This window comes from Aotus nancymaae, unplaced genomic scaffold (genome assembly GCF_030222135.1).
Source record: "Aotus nancymaae isolate 86718 unplaced genomic scaffold, 86718_ANA_hifiasm-v0.15.2.pri h1tg000020l, whole genome shotgun sequence".
NCBI lineage: Eukaryota > Metazoa > Chordata > Mammalia > Primates > Aotidae > Aotus > Aotus nancymaae.
The window spans coordinates 33,610,225-33,625,775 of NW_026988432.1; the positions used below are offsets into that span (position 1 = coordinate 33,610,225).

The following is a 15,551-nucleotide window of genomic DNA, read 5'->3' on the forward strand; positions in this document are numbered from 1 at the left end:
CTTCCACCTTTAACGAGTATATGTGCTACTGCCAATTCTATTTTATGTGGCTTTCAATTCCAGATTATCTTCTTGTACTCTCACAGGTGAACCAGGTCCTTCAATCAACTCACTAATATAGTAGGATTGATATCAGTATTAATGATCACATTTATCAATTCCCAACTCTGGGGAATTAAAAATATTTTTTCTTTCTTGATCCTCCTATCTTGCAAATGTGAAAAGTGATGACAAAGAAGATTTGGAAAGATTTGTTGGGTTTAAACAACTATTACCACTATTGGAAACATTATTTAAAAAAATATCCAGACTAATACATTGCACTCTTTATTCCTACCAATAATAACATGAACATATTGTGGCCATCCCTCCTATGTTGTCCTATTTATCATCAAATTAATAATGTGAGAGTCACTGTATATTTATTAACATTAGTCATAGGTTGCAATGATATATATATTTTCTGCCAAATTTTTAATAATAAATTAATAATCTGTGCTCTCTTTACTTGCTAAGTTAATTAGGCTGAAAATTTCCATTTGATCAGAAGGGCACTTGCGTCAACATTAATTGATTTGTTAAATTTACGTTTTTTTCACCCAAGGAAAATGCTTTGACATGTGTTGCATCCAATATAATAAATAGTAAATATATTTGTAAACTGTCATATGGATATAGCAGTGTTAAATGATGTTAAGATTATTAATTAAATTAGGATTCTAATATTGTCTCATAATCTGAAAGGTGATTTTACATGTAAACATTGCTTATTTTTGTTTCTGTGTGTGTCTGTGGCTGTATGTGTGCATTCTATTCCCTTGAACAGTGCTAACTATAGGTAAAATTGTGAACAAGTCACATTTTATCTCCAGGACTCTCCTCAGACTTTACAAAAGACGTATTTTCTTTTTTGTTGTCTGAAAATATTCCGATAACTATCAGAGTGACAGTCATTCACAAGATTCTTTTCTCCAGGGAATTCTAACTTTCACTTTCATTCTTGTTCATTAAATGAAAATCATATCCTGGCAAAGAAATATTATTGCTTTTGTTGAGAAGTGTTTTAGAGACGAGAAGAGGCATAAAAGATGAAAAGGAAAAAAGAGTGAGGTGAGGAGGATAGAGCAGTAAAAGAAAATAACAAAAGAAAGGAGACTATCTCATGAAGCTCAGTGGAGAAGACCTGGAAAGAAAGAAACCAGAAATCAAAGAAGCACTTGGAAGCTTCATCCAGGAAGCAAAATTACATTCAGTCAGGTGCAAATTCCTGTAGAAGCATAAATATTATCTTTTGTTCACAAAAAAAGAAAAAAGAAAAAGTGGAAAAAATGAATATACTTGAAAGATATTTCTTCAAAATAATTGTAGAAACTTGTAACTTGTTTACTTAGTGTATGGTATGGTCTGATTGTTTTTGTCCTTCTAAAATTAATATGCTTAAATTCTTACTCATGAGGTAGTTGTACTAGGAAATGGGAATTTTGTGGACTTTGTCAGAGCCCTCATGAATAGGATTGGTGTCCTTGTAAAATAGATCATAGATAGCTAGTTAGTTCCTTCCAAGACATGAAGAAATAGTAAGGAAGTATCAACTATGAACAAGTAATGAGTCCTCAGCAGACATTGGATCTGTCAGCACCTTGAACTTAGAGTTCCCAGTTTTCAGAAGTATGTGAAATAAACTTCTGTTGTTTATACACCAGTCTATGGTACCCAAATGGACTATGACAGTATAAGACACTGAAATAATAGGCATGTTAAGCAATTATACATCATATGTTTATTCTTTATATATTCTGAATTCATTCAATCAATATAAAATAAATGTGATACCTAAATGTTATTTAATGCAATTTGCAGAAGATAAGGTATATAAATTTATATTTTGAATGAAGATTTTATTTTCTTAAACAGTTTTTGATTTATAAAAAATTTGGACAGAAAGTACAAAGTTCCCATGTGCCCCCTCATTTTAATTCTTTCTAATTTCCCCCATTATTAACATTTTGCATTAGTATGGTATATTTGTTATAACTAGTGGGCCAATATTAATACATTATTATTAACTAAGTCCCAGTTTATTTTTTATTATTAACTAGTTCATATATCACGATTTATTCTATGTGCTGTGTGTTCTATAGGTTTTAAATGTATAATATGTCAACCATTACAGTATTACACATAATAGGTATGCCCTAAAACTCTTTCATGCCTTATCCCCAAAACTCCTCTATTCATCCCTTATTTACTTCCTTATTCATTCCTTTAAACTCCATTATTTATCTGCCCTAAAACTCCCCTTATTCATCTCTCCCTCTCTTCTCTCCTCCCCTTGCAACCACTGATCTTTTTACTGTCTCCATAATATTACCGTTTTAAGAGTGTCATGTAATTGAAATCATACAGTATATAGTCTTTCCAGACTGACAGTTTTTACTTATCAATATACATCTAAGTTTCCTCTATATATTTTTGTGGTTTGCTGGCTCATTCGTTTTTAGCACTGAAGAATATTCTACTGTATAAATGTATCACAGTTTGTCCACCATCTATTGAAGGATATTCTATTAGTTCATTAGGGCTGCCATAACAAAATACTAGGTTGGGCGGCTCAGGCAGTAGAAATGTATCTTCTCACAGTTGTGGAGGTTTGGTTTCTTTCCTCTCTTCTTGGTTTATAGAATGGTGCATTCTTGCTATGATCTCCATGGTGTGTGTGTGTGGGCACATCCCTAGCATCTCTTAGTATGTCCAAATTTCTTCTTTTAAGGACATCAACTATATTAGATTAGGGCCTACCCTAAAGATCTCCTTTCAACTTAATCACCTCTCAAAATATCTATGTGCAAATACAGCCACATTCTAATGTTCTGGACTTAAGGGCTTCAACATACAAATTTGCAGGGAACATAATTCAGTCCAGAATAAATATCTTACATGCTTCAAAGTTTTGACATTTATAAATAAAGATGCTGTAAATATTCGTTTTCAAGTTTCTGTGTGGACATAGTTTTCATCTCATTTGGATAAATATACAGGAACACAATTGCTGGATCATATGGTAGGTATATATTTAGTTTTGTGAAAAACTCCCAAACTATCTTCCAAAATGTCTGTGTCATTCCTACATTTCCCCCAGGAATAAATGAGAGTTCCTATTGATTAGCATCCTTGCCAGAATTTTATGTTGTTAATTTTAATATTTTTGCTATTCTTATAGATGTGTAGGGATATCTTATTGTACTGTTTGGAATTATCAGATGGCATATGATGTTTGGAATATTTTTATATGCTTATATTCTATCTGGATGTCTTCTCTGGTGTGGTATCTGCTCATATCCTTCACCCATTTTTTAATTGGCTTATATATTTTTCTATTGTTAAGCTATAAGAGTTGTTTATATATTTTTGATACCAGTCCTTTATCAGATACATGTTTTGCAAATATTTTCTCCCTGTCTTTAGCTTGTCTTTTTATTCTCTCAATATAAATTTTTTTTTCTGACATTTTAATTAGTTCTCATTTGTAGATGTGTATAGACTGGCATTTGGCACCAAAGGTTCTTAGATTAATGAAATATAATAAAACAATATTTCTAGTTATTGAAAAAACCTCAAATCATTTAATGCTATAATAAACTGCTTAGAAAATATACAGACTATATACTTCATTGTCAAAAATAATCTTAATTCTAACCTAAACTTTTACCTAAAGATTTTATTCAGTTTCATGTGTTCTGTAGAGTATCAAGAGCCAAAACTAAGTGAACAGAGACTCAATTGTTCTTGTGGACAGTATACTGAGAGATAAACTAGTTGTTACATAGCTTTCTGTCTGCTACAGAGTTTTTGTACAAATGAATATGTAGAGGACACAGCTATCTATTAACAGCCTGTACCTATAAATATGTGCTCATCTTTTAAGCAACAGAGTTTATTCCAAGCTATCCTGTGAATACTAACATTTACATAAAACATACCCCAACAAATTTATCTATTATTTACTTTGTCGAATACATTTTAAAATAATTCTAGATTCATAGAAACTTGCATAAACATACAGAGAGCTTCCATATAACTTTTACGAAGTTATCCTTATTGGTCACATCTTACATTAGTTACAGCACAATATCAAAACCAGGACCTTGTCTAGTTCTGTGTTATTTTATTTTATGTGGAGACTGATGAAACCATAATGACATTCAAAGTAAAGAACTAGTGTACCTCACAAAAATCTTCCTCATGCTATCACTTTATACTGACACCCACTCTCATCTTTTTCATCATCCCTCTATCCTGAGGGATAATTTTTGAGATTAGTTCTATTCTTACTCAAAAGAATATTTCTTATGTTCATACAAGTTGTTAAGTTACCAACAGTTTTTTCCATTCTATTGCTATTATTACATAATATGGATGTATCAGAGTTGATTTAAATATTCACCTATTGCCGGATGCTTTGGTAAAATAATACACTCTTTAATTTCAATTCTTTTAAATTTGTTAAAATTTATTTTGTGGTCTTTGATATAGTGTATATTGGTGAATGTTCTATGGCACTTGAAAAGAATATGTACATCATTGTAGTTGGGTGGAGTGTTTTAAAAATGTAGAATAGATCCTGTGGTTGATTATAGGATTGAGTTGTGTATCCTTGCTAGTTTTCTGTCTAGTTCCATCAATAGGTGAGAGAGATGTTTACATTTTGAAAAATATTTGTACATTTTTGCATTTTTTTCAGTTCCCTTAGTTATGTCTCATATAACTGGCAGTTCTATTACTTGGTAGATATGTTTGAGACTACTGTATGTTCTTGTTAAATTGAAGTTAGGGTTCAGAGTGCCAGTATGTTGAACAATGTAAGAGACTTCAGTAACTCAATGGGTCCAGAGCAAGATGCCTGCTTCTAGAAGAAAATAGCTGCAATTTTACAAATCAATCAAATTTCACAGATTTCTAATTAAGAAGTATAAATACTAATTATTTTCCTACAACTTAAAAGTCTAAGAATATTTGAAAGACAGACTTGAAGTTTGATCCTGCAAATTTCCTACTTACATCATTTATACACACAGATTTGGGAACAGATGAGAAAAATAGCCAAGTTCTGAAAATCGTAATAGAGACATAAAAGAAAATTTAGAAGACTTCATATCCCATGAGCCATCAACCTTTAGTGAGTTCCTCCTCCCTTTGTCTATGAAGTTATTCCTCACTAACTGGTAAAGGTGCAGAAATTATAATCAGAGCCTTTATACCTTAAGAGGCCAATTTTCTCCATGCCTTGCCCTCAGTCCTCATCCCAATGTAAAACTAGAATCAGATTCCAGCATTTCCAGCTTTGTACAGGATGACCCGTACAAAGGCAAACCTAGAAAGAGAAGCTTTACGAAAAAAGAGAAGGACTTTGCTGTTTTAAGTATGGGAAACAATGTAGGAAATAATTTTGAGACATTGAATATAGGGAGAAGTTTAATGTCTTCATACTGCTGAATATACCAGAGATTCTGAAGTCTATGGGCTTCAGACAAATGAATAATGATTTTTATAATTTCTTGATTATCAAACAGAAATATGGATTCAACACAAAACCCTAGAGTGCATTTATAATTTATAATCCATCATACTGTCTCATACAATGTATCCCGTTACAGGGATACTCTTGTCAATAAATTCCTATATGGCAAATAAATTCTCAGCATGTTTGAAAAGCATCTCAATGTTTGTTATCAGAACTATATGGATTCTTTGTTACATTGTATATAAATTCTACCATGTCTAAAGAGATCTCTCAATGACAGAGACTAAGTGGGAGCATATAAGAAGCAAAGTCATTATGGTTAGTATCATTGGAGGAGTGTGAGAGTAATAATCAGAATTATCTATTCAGTAGATATTTTTGAAGGCTATTAATTGATTATTTGGGGTTACTAGGAACACAATAGGAGGGAAGCCCAATAGGTCCTTTTTAAAATTTTTATGCTGCAAAATATAGTCACAGCTTCCAACTTGTTTCTTAAACCTGAATCTGCACACAAACTTAAAGTTCCTTGAAAGAAAAGGAGTTCAAATACTCTTGTTTAAAAAAAAAAAAAAAAAAGTCAATTTAACACCAGCACAGATTAAACTCTAAGACTTTTTCCTCCATTTCCCACAATCCCTAGACTAACAGAATACAAGAAAATGTTAAATCGCCAAAAATGTCAAGATTTTAGAGCCCTGGACCTAAGAACACTTGTTCCTATACAAAATAATTAGTTGAACAACTAAATCGATTCTTTAATTTTATGGAGTAAGAACTTATAGAAATGACTAAATGTAAACGATTGGAGTGTTATTGCTCCCAAAATAGTAAATCCCAAAGTGTATCATATGCCTCCGGAAGTTTCACTTGTGAGTGCAACTGTTAAGACTTGTAAGATGTAGAGTAGATAATTACTGTACACCCTCATTACAGCTCCATGTGTCCAAATTTAAAAAAAAAAAAAACTGTGACACTGAAGAGTAACAATGAATTGCATGATAAACACCAGTTGCACAAATGAATTTCTCACTAGAGCAAATTTGCATTGCCCCTGGCACCTAGTGACAAATGTTTTGTCATTAGTCTGATAAACAGAAAACAGAGGGAGCAGTTAACATGAACAAGGCAAGTATAATATTTCAGTCTTACCAACATGCTCCAGTGTTCCTCATACTGCTACACAAAGAGATGAAAAACAACGGGCCATTGTGTCAATTGGGGTGATTGATTTTGACTGTTACGAAAATATAGGTACTTCAACCCAATTCTGCCAGGAAGAAGTTACGAATAGAACTCAGGGGGACTATTGAAGCACCCTCTAATAGTACATGGGCTAGTAGTAAAAGTTAATTAAAGAATAATAGACAAAAGTAATCCATACCATTACTAATCAGGATAGTGGAATAGTGGACATCTTTAGAAGGAGCAATGACTTGAAGAAAACTCAAGAAAGATTTCTAGAGAGCTGGTAAGTGGCTGTTATTTTGTGTTTGTTTTTTGTATCTTTTTACATTTTTCCATGTTTATTTTAGGTTCAGGGGATACATGCGCAGGTTTGTTACATGGCAAATTTGCATGTCATGGGTGTTGTTTGGTTGTATTTGTCCATTTTCATTCTGCTGATAAAGGCATACCTGAGGCTGAGCAATTTACAAAAGAAAGAGGTTGAATGGAATTACAGTTCCACGTGGCTGGGGAAGCCTCACAGTCATGGAAGAAGGTAAGGAGCAACAAGTCTCGTCTTACATGGATGACGGCAGGCTAAGAGAGCTTATGCAGGGAAACTCCCCTTATACAACCACCATTTCTTGTGAGACTTATTCAATATCATAAGACTAGCATGGGAAAGACCCACTCCCATGATTTAATTATCTCCCACTGGCTCCCTCCCACTACATGTGGGAATTAAAGATGAGATTTGGGTGGAGACACAGCCAAACCATATCATTAGTGCACAGATTATTTCATAACCTAGGTAATTTGTCTAGTATGCAATAAGTACTTTTTTGATTCTATTTTTCTCTGCTTCTGATCAGCTGAGTTGCAAGCTAAAGGCAAAAAGAGTCATTGGAAATATCAGCAAGAGTATTGAGATTAATTTCAAAAATGAAGCAGTGTCCATTATAATTTTTCCTATTTTGTGTTCTCATGGTTATTTCTTCATACAGATTTTGTTTTGCTTTCCTATTATTCATACTATACTTTTGTAAAGTGTTGTGTTGTTGGTTAAATTGATCTGTTAGTTAATATTTTGTAGAATATCAAGAAGATTATGATAGATGAATATGCCTTACCCCAAAATACTGGACATATAAGTTAAGTAGAACAACAGATAGGAATTTGATTTATTCCCTTTGAGAACATGTTGAGTGTGATTTTGTTGTTGTTGTTGTTTTGTTTTTTGGTTATAAGAGAGAGGGTAACCATCTCCAAGGAGGGAGTAGTTTTATATAAGTAGGGAAGACAAGTATTTCTAGATGATGAGCAGGTAAAGGGATTTATTAATAGTTATTTGTGGCAGGGCATGGTGGCTCACACCTGTAATCCCAACACTTTGGGAGACTGAGGCAGGTGGATCACCTGAGATCAGGAGTTTGAGACCAGCCTGACCAACATGGCAAAACCCCATCTCTACTAAAAATAAAAATATATTGGCCAGGGGTGGTGGTGGTCACCTGTAATCCCGGCTACTTGGGAGGCCGAAGTAGGAGAATCGCTTGAATCTGGGAAGTGGAGGTGCAGTGAGCCAACATCACACTATTGCACTCCAACCTGGACAACAAGAGCAAAACTCCATCTCAAAAAAAAAAAAAATTATTTGCCATTTTTAGAGATTAACTTAATGGTTCTTCCTATTGAAGAATAATCCTCAATAATGTTTAGCATAGGTGGGAAAAAGCGTCCAACCACTGACTTGTAAAGCTATAGAAAGGTGATCATCTCTCTTTAATGCTTAGCAAAAATGGGAGAAAACGTGATTAGGTCATGGGCAAGTTAATGTTTCTACCATAAGACTCTAAATCTGGGATTTGTAACACAAAGCCTAAGGACGGGTTAGACTTCAAACTGGATAAATGCCAAGATAGAGAAGTGTCTGGTGTATTGCCAGCAGTGGTAATATGTGGCATGATAGCTTGCAGTGTTTTTTTTGCTTTCTTTTTGTCGTTCCAAAATTTGTTGTGGCTACTGTTTTCAAAGTTTGCTATTGCAAGTGCTAGTTGTGTCTATAGTTACGTCTATGAATATCTTACATCATTCCAATATATATTTTATTGCCTAAAATAAGTAGAATTAGTTTCGCAGGCTTATAACAAAAACTCTGACCATATCCATGCATTATCTAAATTGATTATTATAATGAACTTGGGAGGCCTATATTGTTATTCACTATTTACAGAACAATAACTGACTCTTTAGAGGAGCTTAAATAACTTACCCAAGGTTATCATCTTTTTAAGTATCAGACAAGGAATTTTAATATTTGTCTTTGTAATTCCAATTCCCCATTTTAACCATCAGGTGAGACCATTCATAGGAGGAAAACAGCCTGCCTAGTTCTTTTTCCAGGACACTCAGAAACCAGGGAGGATGTCAAGTGACTATGCTTCTTAAAAGTCTGAAATACAATATATAACTTCAAGTTACAATGCTATATCATCATCAATGCTTTCTGAATTGAGCTAGGAACTCAAATATTGCATGAGAATTTTCAAAAAATTTGCTTCTACCTCCTAATGCTGCCTTTTCTTCCTCATTCCGAATTAATTTTACAAATACTAGATATGAGCATAAAGTATTTTAAGACTCTCAGAAATAAACTGCACACATGATCAAATCAAGCCAGAATTGCTAGTTTCTAGGTTATTGCTTCCATCTTAATGTTCTTTGAAATAACTATTCTGACTTTAATGCATGTGCTAAGATACTTCTTTATTGTTTAATAATGCCATTTGACTATTATATGCCAAATTCTATGCTAAGTCCTAAAAGTATAAAGGCAAATACCACATTGTGCCTCTTTTTAAGAGCTTAAAGAATTTTAAGAAGGAGAGATCTACAAACATGTAATTCTTTGTAATATTCTAAAGTCTGGAATCTACAAAGTGTGCAATGAAAATAAAGAGAAATGATGCTTATCACAGCAACGGGAAAGAACTGGATTCGGGGAAGATTTTCTAGAAGAGTTGACATTGGAGGTAAATATTAAAGGATGAAGAAGTAATTTTCCAGGCAAAAAAGATAAGACTGCAAGGAGTGTGGACTATAAGATAGTACAGGTTCCAAAAAATACAGAAGCATGAATTACACTGGGCTGCTATAACCAGTCTGGCATTATAATCTAGAGTTTGAGACAAAAATGGTAAGCAATGATTCTGGAGAGTCAGAAAGGGCCAACTGATGGATGACTTTGTAAACCATGCTATAAATTTTATTGAAAGGGAAAGGGTTATCATGCATAAATTCAAGGAAAAAATACAATATAAAATTAGTAAAATTTGCTAATGGGTTAACTACTGTGGTGAGGCAAGGGAAAAGGATTAAATTAAATTTTGGTTTCCTTTCTTAATCAATTAAAAAATATAGAAAGAGAAGGGTTAGTGTGGTTGAGGCCAGGTAATACTGTCTTTAGTTTTTAAAATGCTGGAGGTGTTAATTAAGCATTTATGTCTGTAAATATATGAAGCTCAAGAGAGGAAATATCTGAAGCTAGGCTAGATATTGCTAGAAACATAGATGTTGATATACATCCAGGTCAAGTGAGTTAGGGAGAAGGAGCTCATATAAAAACTTCACAAAGAAAGACAGCTACTCATTCGCAGGAAAATACTCCTTTTTCTTTGAGTTACATACCTTGTTCTCATCTTCCCCCAATTTTCTCTCTCTCTGAAGATTTCACTAAAGTATTACAATAAGCTAACAATAACTACCCTCCATGGACTCACGCTTGGGCAAAGCGAAACTTGAAGAGTATAATCAGAATTTTTCAGCCCTAATGAATCATATCAGTTAATCTGGAACTAAACTAACAGACACAAGAAGTGAGAAATATTTGATCCGATGGCATGCTAGAACCAGCTGGCATTGCCTTTTTTTTTTTTTAACAACTCTTATTTTGGTGACATTATATTAGTAGCTTGAAATTAAACATGATGGGAGTATTTGTACTACAAAAATTGGCTACTATGGTTTGACTGTTTTTTCCCTTCCAAAACTCATGAGTTGAAAAGCTTAATTACCAGTGCAACCATATTGGGAAGAAGGGCTGAATAGAAGGTGTTTATGTCATGAAGACTCTGCCCTCATTAATGGAATAATACTACAATGAAAGGGCTTTCAGCTTTCAGGAGTGGTTTCCTTCCCTTCAACTTTTCTGTCATGTGAGAAATAGTGTGTCTACCCTCTAGAGAATGAAGCCATCAATATGCCATCTTGGAAGTAGAGACTGGGCCCTCACCAGACACCGAATCTACTGGCATTTTGATCTTGGACTTCCCAAACTCCAAAATTTGTAAGATGTTGAAATTTCTTTTTATAAATTACCCAGTCTCAGGTATTCTGTTTTAGGAAAACAAAACAGACTAATATATTGGCAAATGCTATAAATCAGCACTTGATCATTTTTTTTCCCAAAGAGTTGATTGATAAATATTTACCAGCACACTACTGACTCATCCATATAGATAAATGCTCCTTTCTCAATGAATATCTTCAAAAGCAGTCGTGGAAAGAGCAAGAGAAAACACTTAAAACAACTCTAGAAGGTTCACAGTCACCATATTAGAAAATACAAAGAACTATAGCAAGAATGAGAAGTGGGTTTCAGGTTGGGTGAGGTTACAGATTCACTGTCTTAAACAGAGAAATCTCCTAATGTCTTTATGTCTGAGTTCTATTACCTGTCAAGAGGAAATAATGACTTAACACAAAAGAATACATGTTAAAAGTTAAGTGATTATTTAAAGAAGTTTGACATGCTATGCAAGTGAGCTATTATTAGTAACTCAAGGATTTAAACATCAAAAAAGTATATTCAGGCTTCAAAGGGATCACTAAGTTTTGCCTTCAGCACCATCTAACTTCACCTGAATTCTCTAAACTCCAGTGGCCTACAGAGAGTTATATGGCTTTCGGTGCATTGGAATTGTAGTATAATTAATTATTTTGCTTATCCACATGTGTTAGGTATTTCTACATTGGGGTTTGCTGTCTGTTTTACTATTAACAATGGGAATTATAATAATTTCTGATATTTTTGCTTGGGACAGCTAGAAATCTAGCTGCAATTGTTTTTAAACAGCCGGAGAGCATGGCATTGATAATTTTAGAATTAAATTAAATTATGTTATGCTATGTAAATTAGAAAGTGCTTTTGTGATGAGTTTTTCTAATTCAGTCCTGGAGAGGAGTTGACACTGCACAGTGAATTGAGGGCCAAATCAGCACTAAAACCTGGGTCTCCTGGATTTCAGTGCATGGCCTTTTCGAGATAACATGCTATTCTCTCTTTATGTAAAAAGAAAATTTTTAAAGCAAAATTACAATTGTTTATAGTCAGAATTGTTTGGTCCTCTCTCATTCCTCATCGAAGGCAATATGCCCTTTAAGGTTCAGTTTGAGTCTCACTGTTTGCATGCAGTTAATCCAATGACTTAGCACCCAATGATCCCTTCCATTTCTATGGAAATATGGCACAATTTTAGGATTATATTCCAGCTTGCAGCCCATATGTGAGTGAATCTCCCTAAGAAGTATGCAGATTCCTTGATAACAAAGAAAATATCTGTTTATCTTTCTGTATCTCTCACACTGTGTGGCATAAAGTAGACCTAGAATAATTTCTATGTGAATACCAGCTAATAGATAAAAGCAAATGTGTGTCAAAAAATCCATACTTACAGCGAACACATGTTCCAGGTACATTTGGACAAATAGACTATGGAATTAAAAAACATATGTGGCCCACTCAATATACACATGATGAGATAATGTATTTATAGAAGTTTTTTTTAGAGTTAATTTACGAGTACTATATTTGAAGCCAATAGTTTCTTAGAAGGTTCCCCCTATCCACCTGATGGTTATCTAATTAAAGTTTCTTAGAAGGTTCCCCCTATCCACCTGATGGTTATCTAATTAGTATGCATTAAATTTACAAAGCATGAATTAATTGCTGAGAACATTTCTTTGAAGAAATGGTACTAAAACATCTCCCCAAAATAATAAGATTTGAATTATAAAGATGCTCAGCTAGCCTCTGTGCCTCCTTGTCTTGACAGAGGAATATTGTACATTATTTTATGAATTCATTTTTAGTTAAATATTTTAAAAAATAATAAGGTGGAAAAACAAAAGCTTTTAAACATAGCAACTCCAATGGCATTTTTTTCCCTGCTGTGACTCAACTGCATTACCCAGTCTAAAAAATATACCACATGACTGCATATTGGTTTGGAGAACAGAGTTGCTGCTCTCCTATGCCCGGGATCTGAGTCACTGCCTTACACTGCAGTAAAGCAGGCAGTTGTCACGAGAATGTTTCTGTGTTCCTAGCTAGCACTGTAATCTAGTCATATCTGGATTTATGTATTAGAAATACAATGTAATGGTCTTTCAGCATGCCTCCATTAATTTTTCGATTTTCCATTATTTATCCATTTATTCATCATTCATCAAATAATTCAGTGTCTCTTGAGGGCATTTAATGTACCAAGGATACTGTTGTAAATGTGACATTCCTCACATAGAACAAATCTAGGCAGACAGATACTAAAGACCCCAGGGAGGCATTAAAGACCCCAGTGAATGCTGGGTAGGAAAATCTGCCTAGGAGTTAGCTGAGAGCAGAATGGTAAGGAGGGATTAGCCAAAACCTGAAATCCTAAAGGTTTCTCCCTCCTTTTGAATTAACTGAAAACAGATTATATTTCAAGATATTTAATCAAGAGTAAAAGCTGCCATGTAGCACAACTCAACATACTTTCTACTATGCCTACGATAGCAAATCATCTCAATTGTTTAATTAATCTAATTGTCTCAAATGCCTCAGTAAAATCTTGTAGATATGTGTTGATCATCGGTCTGCTACTTCCTCGTGTATCTCAATGCCTTGGAATATACTCATTCTCCAAAGCTGAAAAAGACATTTCTCTGCTTAAAATCAGCCAGAGGCTTCTAATGTGATGTGGAGAAAGAACTGAAATCCTGAGTCCAACTATCTTTTCCTCCTGTCTCACTCTGCTCCACTCATGCACAGCTTCTTTCTGTTTCTTGGTAAGGCCATTTCCCTATCAGAAACCTGTGTGCTCTTCCTACAAAGCCTGTAATACACATCAGACTGATATCTACATGATTTATAGTCTCACATATTTCAGGTGTCTCCTCAAATGTCACCCCGATGTGACAGTTTTCTCACTATCATACTTAAAATAGTCTTTCTGTCTCGTCAATCACTTTTTTCTTCTGCTTTATTTTTCTATATAACACTAATACCATCTGACATGCCATTTACTTTACTCATTTATCTAATTATTTTGTTCTCCTCCTTCCCCCTGGCATTTGCTATATTTGTGCTGGCAATATCTTGTATTGTTTCATCACTGAATTTCCATTTCCTAGGATGGTGCTTGTCAACTTAGAGATGTTGAGTGAATGAAAAGATAAATAAGTGATAGTAATGACAACTTACTTCTAGGTTCTCTTAACTGTAAATATGTGTATTATATACACACATACAAAGGTTTACATTTCATTTTTAATCCTCTAACTTGCTGCTATAGGAAATCATGGACTTTATGACATAATAAAATTTCTTCTCATTCGAAAAGAAGAACCATTATTTTAAAGTAGGCGATTCTCACAGATGATGGTCATGAGTAATTCATTAATCTGTCCTTCTACTTTAAGTGGAACATGGATATTTAAAAGATACGAGATGATGTTGAACAATGTGTTGCCCTCAGCACATAGAATAAAAATTATTAGTTTAGTTTCTATTCCACAGACTTCAAAGAAAAAAGAAAGCTCACCTAAAGAGAAAATAGAGAAAAACTACAAGTATTAATGTACTATTATAAGTCTCTATTACAAAGACAGGTTTATAGGAAATTAAAAGGCACATAAAGCATACCACACTTTCATTACTTAAAATAAAACTTTATGGCAGAATTTGCCGACAGACTCTTATACTGTTAGATAATTAAGTAGTGATATTAGAGTTTTAAAATAACTTCTCAAAATTATGAGAATATTCAACCATAAAAACAGAAACAACAATATAATGAAACCTACTTTACCCAACACCCAGTTGAAACAATTATCAACAGTGTGCTGTACTATAGCGTGTTTGGATGTCTTTTACGGGTGCAAAAAAAAAAAGCATTTTTTTTCTTCTAAAAGACAGTGAAAAAAAGGTCAATATTGTTTAGAATTTTCTCAATATATGTACTCATATTTTCAAAATACCTGAGTCTACATGTTTAATTTATATTTTTTATTTTTTTAAATTATTTTTTCTTTTTAATGATTCAGTTCCTGTAGAGACTGCCAAAAATTGCCAATGCTGACTATATTTCAAGTCATCATGGTGGGGTATTGGGAAAAGTTTTCAATTAGCAATAATCACGCCTCAGATAAACCTCATTGGCTATGATACTGCCACTGGACAAAGGTACATGTTTAATTTATAAGGGCACAATTTAAGAAGAGGTTAAGTTTATTAGACATTTACTAATATTACTCACACTTTCAAAGAATAAAGTGAGTATTGGGGAATTTTGGACACTTGGTCAAGTTTATACAATTAATAATTCAAAGAGGAGAGATATGAACTCATGTTTTCTGACTGTGCTCTAAAATTATCTTGCAATTACATATAGCTATTTTAATAAGAATTTTATGCCAGATTTTTTCAAGGAATATTTTCTAAATAAATCTATATTTTTCCTAAATTATTTTGCCTTATTTGTTAAATCTGGACATTTATTACATTTACCTTTATGTCATTTTTGTTTATTGTGTGATTATTTTA

The 15,551-nt window shown here is 33.5% G+C and overlaps 1 non-coding gene across 1 annotated transcript; it reads right to left on the reverse strand.

Annotated features, from left to right (window-relative positions):
• Positions 1-15,052: 15,052 nt before the first annotated feature.
• LOC135276189 (U4 spliceosomal RNA) lies at positions 15,053-15,193 on the reverse strand. Its single transcript, XR_010343737.1, has one exon. It is a non-coding gene; the product is annotated as a U4 spliceosomal RNA (small nuclear RNA).
• Positions 15,194-15,551: the final 358 nt, after the last annotated feature.